The 7,508-nt window shown below is 26.5% G+C and overlaps 1 long non-coding RNA gene across 1 annotated transcript; it reads right to left on the bottom strand.

The window, feature by feature from the left end:
- Positions 1-1,210, bottom strand: LOC125584111. Its single transcript, XR_007321112.1, has 2 exons — positions 352-1,210; positions 1-260 (listed from the first exon to the last, which is right to left on the bottom strand). It is a non-coding gene; the product is annotated as an uncharacterized LOC125584111 (long non-coding RNA).
- Positions 1,211-7,508: the final 6,298 nt, after the last annotated feature.

Raw genomic sequence — 7,508 nt, 5'->3', positions numbered from 1 at the left:
GATTTGACAATATATAACGAAAATTTTACTCGTAATCAATTAATCTTAATACATTGATATAAACTCAAATGGCCGTATGAAAAACACATGGATCATCATCAGAAATGTGAGTTTTTTGTATGATAATTAAAAAAGAGTTGTCCTAGTGGGGGCAATTCTTCAAACAGTTGTGCATGCAATCCATGTTAGCGCCACATTTTAGGGTACAATTTCTGAAACAGATAGTAGTGTCACCTTCTTGTGGCAGTATTACTTCAACCCTTTGTATTAAGACCACATACATACATCAATATTCAACGCAATATTAATAAAGAAAAAAAAAGTTTGAAAAGAAATAATCGAAGCACGTACTCTAGGAGAGACGCTCGCGAGGGAGAGAAAGGGATGTTACTTGCTTTTAGATCACATTCCACTGTTACCAATACCAACACCATCATCATCACCAGACACATTTTTTGGGCCATTTCTGATATAGCTTTTTTGTTCAAAGAGATGTAAAACTCAGGGGTAAGACTGTAAGGCTGATGTTTGTTGTTTTGTTTGATTTGATTTTTGTGAATATATATAGGATGGAGGAAATATTATAAATGGAATTATATCTATACTATTACAACATAATCACTAAAAAATCTACTTACAAAAATTCATAGTTGAATCATTACATTATTTAAATTTATATTATTTATCATATAATTAACTTAGGGAGGTGTATTCAACCGAGAGTTTTAGGTGATTTGTGTTAAAATGACAAATCCACTGTTATTGAAACATGAATTTTAAAAACTCATTTAAAATCCAGTGTTATTGAACTTGACATTTTATAAAGTACTCTGAAATCCACTGTTATTGAAAATATTTTAAGTTGTGGAATTTTAAAGTTTTCAGGTGATTTTAGAGTATTTGGGTGGAGTTTCTTAGTTAAAAAAATTAAAACTCAAATCTCATAGTTTTAGATGATATTCTAGAGAGGTTTAACAAAAATCATTTTATTCTCTGCAATTCCTTAAAATCATCTAAAACTTTATTAAAAATCAAATCACCTCAAATTTTATATTGAATACACCCCCCTTAGTTACTTTAAAATATATACCATAATCTAATATATTATTTTAATATTTTCAAAATAAGATATCTAAAAGATACTCTTAAGTATCTTTTTCTAAGATTTCTTTGTAATGATATCTTTTAATACCTTTTGTTTAAATTTAAATATATATTATTAATATTTACATTTAAATTAAAAAAACGTAAATAATGTTAAATATTATAATAAATAAATGAAAACTTATTTTCATTTATAGAATAAGAAATAAAATTTCTGTACAATTTTTTATATATAATTCATATGCATAATTTAGTTGAGACCAATAAATAAATATAAAGTTACTTTATCCATTTATTAAATATTTTATAAATAGTAAAATTAAAATAATTGCACATACAGAATAACATATGTTCATAATTTTTACAAACTGCGTCCACTTATTAAAATAAATATTAAAGTAAGATATGTAAACTAGTAAATAATTTTATATTTTAAATATACATATTTAAATTATAATATTAAATTTAAATATATTTGAATTTCATGAAAAATAAAATACTAAATTTAGTTGATATTAATATTATTTGATTATATGGTATATCAAACTATATGTTATGTTTTACAATTACAATTTTTTGCGGATTATTTCATAAACATGTAAATATTTCTCAAGTATGAGATTGGTTGAATGACATATAGTTAATATATATTATAATAAAATAAAATTTGACCAACATAAAAGGTTCAAAATATATTATTATTATATTTTAAAGCTTTAAGTATAAGTAAAATTAATATGGCAGCTTATATAAATGAATTATCTTATATTTATATTATAGAAATTTTAATTTAATTATTTGTATTTTTAAAATATAAATGAATTATCTTATATTATAGAAATTTTCATTTAATTATTTGTATTTTTAAAACAAATATTTGTATGAAAACACATTTGTATAAAATTTCTAATGTTTAGTAAATAATTATTTGAATAAAACTTAATTCTACGTTGTGATCGAAATCTAGTATTCCTTTATTTCTAGTCTTCGTGGACTACATTATACATTTATTATTTTAGTATGAATTGAGTAGAGATTTATCTATTTTGTTTGAATTCTAGTCATTTTGACCTATTCTTTCTTCTTAAGCCATGTTGTAATTCCGGTCATTCTGACCTATTTTGTTTGAATTCCAGTCATTCCAGTCATTTGAAAGAATTTCTCTGAAAAAGAACAATATTCTCCAGAATTTTGTGCATGTATAAGTACATGATTAGACTTCTTTCTTTCTGAAAATAGAATCATATATTAGAAATGTACAATGTAAAACTAGTTGACAAATTTTTATATGTATCATTAATAATATGATTATTTACATATTATTTTATTCACGTCTTTTTGTATTTCTGTATATTTGCAAGATCAACATGTTAATTTTTTTCAACATGTTAGTTGTATTGATTTTATTCTTATTCATGTCATGTATCAGCGAAGATAAGATTAATAGATATTTTATTTATTAAAAGAGAAGTACAATTTTTATATATCATAAAAATTTATACTATGTCCATTTCTTTAATTATATAATATGACATAATAATCAATAAATATATTACTAATGAACCAGTTTTAAAAATAAATTTGGTTTTTTTAGTTATAACAAAATCCGTTGAGAAAAAAATCTAACAAAAACATACAAACTTTTTAAACATTTTTATTAAATAATGCATTAACTAATTTCATAATTAGTAATATAATATTAATATTAATTAAATTTTATTTTAAAACAAAAAGGTTCTATGCTATTTTATAAATTTATAATTATAGTCTATATTTTATCTATTAAAAGAGAAGTACAATTTTTATTCATCATAAAAAATCATACTTGGTCCATTTCATTAATTACATAATATGACATAATAATCAATAAGGATATTAATAATAAATCATTAACAATTAATTTTATTTTTATTTTTTTGTTATAATAAAATGATTAAAATCTGTTGAGAAGAAAATCTAACAAAATCTTGCTAATTTTTTGATATTTTTTATTGAATAATGCATTAATTAATTTCTTAATTAGTAATATAAAATAATATTAATTAAATTTTATTATGGAACAAAAAAATAAAATACAAATAGAAAAAATTATACGTTATTTTATAATTTATGCTAAACACATGTGCGGATGAACTCGAAAATTTAATAACAGTTAATGAAAAAGTAAAATGTATAAAACATTAATAAAGTAATAAGAAAAATTAATAAAAGTAAAATATATAAAAAAGATCACTATATATTAATAAAGTAATAAAAAAACTTAAACAGTAAGATTATAGAGTTATAACACTAAATATAAATCATATATTTAAGAATTTTATGATAATATCAAGTTAAATATTTATAAAAAAATATATTTGCAGGTTCGTGCAGATCAAACTTTTTGGTAAATTAAGTCCGACCCCAAAGATTTATGTCTTGTCTTTTTCTCAGATAAGGGATATATTTCTTGTCCCCTTGAAAATATCTTTACACCGTAAAGAAAAAATAATCAGTTACAGCTCCAAGTTTAGACGAAGGACTAGACAATTATTATAGGTCAGGGACTAAAGAGTGACTTCCTGATGATATCATCACACAATTTGTTTTTTGATAAGTATGTGGATTTCATATAAAAGTGTCATCTTGTACAATTCAAAAATTGAAAACTAAAAGCTGTTTTTTGCCAAACTAAAATAACCGAACTGAAATCAAACCAAATTTTATAAATAACTGAATGGTTTCTAAATCTCTAGAATCTAGAAAATAAAAATAAAAATATCCAAATAGAAACCGAACCAAAAACCAAACTCATGTCTAATTTCTGCCACGTACAAGTGAAGATAAGGCTTCTACGTATAGAGATTATTTGAACAAGAATAAGCCCAGTTTCAAGGATATAAGTATATTTTTTTAGAAATGATATGATGTCCTCTTGAAAATATCTTCTCTTTTTTCTTTTCCTTGGAAATATCATTACACCGTAGAGAAAAAAGTTAATTGGTCCAAGTTCTCTTGAAAATATCTTCTCTTTTTTCTTTTCCTTGGAAATATCATTACACCGTAGAGAAACAAGTTAATTGGTCCAAGTTCTGATCAGGGACTAGACAATGATATAACACCACTTACCGGCAAACATTTTCTATATCAACTTACATGACCAGGTGACCACACGTTCGTATAAACACCATATGTTTAAAACTGACTAAAATCTAGATAATTTATTTAAGTTTTATGTAGTCTGTGATGAAATACACACTTATTTAATATTTGGGAAATAATAAACACGACAGAAAAAACTACTGTCTGAATACGCTCTTTTCCCCAAGATCAACATGTTATTAGTTAGTTGTATTGATTTTACCCGTTCTTACCACGTCAATATAAAGATAGGGTTAATCCATATAGAAATTTATTTGAACGAGAATAAACCCAATTTCAAATAGGACAAATCTCCAAAATAGCACCTTTCTAAGTTTATATCACAAAAATAACACTCAAAAACTAAAATGACCAAAATAGCATTTTATTTTTTGAAAATTTTAATTTTTTTATTTTTCAAAATTTGAAATCTTATCCCCAAAACCTCATTTCTCAACTCTAAACCCTAAACTCTAAACCCTAAACCCTAAATCCTAAATCCTAAACCCTAAACTCTAAACCCTAAACCCTAAACCCTAAACCCTAAATCCTAAACCCCACCCTTTAACTTTAAATCCTAAGTTTGTGACTTTTGATAAAACATTAAGTGATATTTTTGTGACTTTTGACCTTGAGTGCTAGTTTGAGAACAAAAACTTGATTTAGTGCTATTTTTGTCTTTTTCTATTTCAAATATCAGCCTAGCGATGGAGATGTTTTTAGGCTCAGCCTCAACAACCAATCAACCATATAGCCAACAAAATATCCGAAGCTATCTACTCCTTCATCCATTCAGTCAAAATAAATGTTTTCGAAGAAATAACTTGTTTTACAAAAATAGATTTTTGTGTTTTTTATGAAAGAGTTATGAACTTCAAGAAAATAGTTTGATTATATTGAATTAATATTAATTTGAAAATTATGAAAAATTAAAAATTATATAAAATGGTACATTTTTATAATGATTTAACGTATTTTTTAATATGTGTGAAAACACTAAAAATCTCTTTATGTTAAAAAGAAGTATATTCTATACTTTTGTTTTCAAAAGGATTTTGATTATAAGCTAAACACATTTACAAAAAATGGCAGTATACAATTCTTGTAAAACTAAAGCCATCCGAAGACATGAAAATCTGCGAGTTTAAAGCCCGTACACGAGTGACAAGTTATAGCAACAGAAACAAACAACACAACAACGATACAATGTTACGAAGCTAAGTATAAAATATCAAACTAACTAAAATTTTCACAAGAACCACAAAAGATAAATGATGCAAGGTTGAGACCGAACTTTTCACTTCACCATTGCCACAACATGTCATCGAACCATCGAAGCCATAAGTTCCATCCGAAAAAACCAAACACCTCTTTACCAGAGCGACCATATTGAAACTATTTATACGTAAAGTAGAAAAATTCCACGATCAGGTGAGATATAGAGATCACAAACAAACCTTTCAACTCTCCAAGTGAGAGATCTCTGGAACACCAAACAGCGGTGGATCTAGAAAATAATTTTAGTGACGGCAAATTAACTAATTAATTAATATATTTAAATTAAATATTATTAGATAAATATTTATATGATTTTTCTTAAAAAATATTTTTAATGTTAAATTCATACAACTAAAATAATTGTTTTGAAAAGAAATATAAGATGAATTCACTAACAAATAAAATGAAATGAAAACAATATAATAAGTTGTTAAGAAAACAATAATATTAAAAGTTTGTGTGACAAAAAATTACCATGTGAGAAAAAAAAAACAAAAGGACTATAGAAGAAATGCAACATGAAAGATGAAAAGATTGATACGACAGGTGGACAAAAAAAAGTCAGAAAAAGAAACTCATAATAAAATAAATGAACACGTTAAAGGGGTCAGATGGAAGTTCAAACAGAAGACTAGTGGGGGCAAAATTAAGGTTTTACAAAATTAAGGTTTTAAGTTAACCACCCGAGCTGCAGAATCTTTAATATGTACCATGTACATAAATTAATATGTAAATATTTATGAGGGCACCTGCACCTTCCATGGACACTGTAGATCTGCCCATGAGTCGCATAATGAATATGTAAATTTTTATGGGGGCAGCTGCCCTCTCCCCTGACTCTGTAGATCCGTCCATGAGTCTCCAAATGAAAGACTGACTCACATAACTATATTCTATAAATCACTTGAATGTCTAGAGTTATTTAGATGTGATAGTTTGAGGTAAATTGCCAAATGATAAATGTTAAAATCTGATCCATGTGACCATAATTTAACTAAATTTTGACTCAATGCAATCTAATAAAACAAAGTGAAATTTGACCATAAATTTTAAAATCGGCCCAAAATTTTGTACACTACCACATCATTGCATGCAAGGGGAGCTCGCTTGATTCACAAATAGGTCGGATTTGTAATTCACTTCTGACTCGGTGTTCGGGGACGCCGTCTCTCTATCGCGACAAAAAAGGAAAAAATTCTAAGAAAGTAGGCTTTCAATTAAAGTCGGCAAGAGAGAAAGGAATTTGTGAAATCATGTGGGGTTATTGACCAAAATCGAGTGAGAGGAGTTAGTAGATTTCCGGACCGATTCTTCTTGTTGATGCCTTGATAGTATACATATCGGTCGGTCGATGGTATGGTCGTATAGTTTATGTATTTTCCATTTGAGATTTGACATGACCCAATATATAACGAAAGCTTTTACTCGTAATCGATTAATCTTAATACATTTATATAAACTCAAATCGACGTATGAAAAAACACATGGATCATCATATCAGAAATGTGAGTTTTTTGTATGATAATAAAAAAGAGCTGTACTAGTAGCGACAATTCTTCAAACAATTGTGCATGCAATGCATGTCAGCACCACATTTTAGGGTACAATTTCTGAAACAGATAGTAACCCCACCTTCTTGTGGTAGTATTGCTTCATCCCTTTGTATTAAGACCACATACGTACATCAATATTCAACGCAGTATTAATCAAGAAAAAAAAGTTTGAAAAGAAGTAATCGAAGCACGTACTCTGGGAGAGACGCTCGTGAGGGAGAAAAAGGGATGTTAATTGCTTTTGGATCACATTCCACTGTTACCAATACCAACACCATCATCATCACCAGACACATTTTTTGGGCCATTTCTGATATAACGCTTTTTTTGTTCAAAGAGATATAAAACTCAAGGGTTAGACTGTAAGGCTGATGTTTGTTATTTGTTTGATTTGATTTTTTGTGAATATATATAGGATGGAGGAAAGATTATACATGGAATTATATCTATACT

The sequence above is a fragment of the Brassica napus genome, chromosome C3 (genome assembly GCF_020379485.1).
Source record: "Brassica napus cultivar Da-Ae chromosome C3, Da-Ae, whole genome shotgun sequence".
Classification (NCBI taxonomy): Eukaryota; Viridiplantae; Streptophyta; class Magnoliopsida; order Brassicales; family Brassicaceae; genus Brassica; species Brassica napus.
This window is presented reverse-complemented; position numbering and strand designations above follow the sequence as displayed.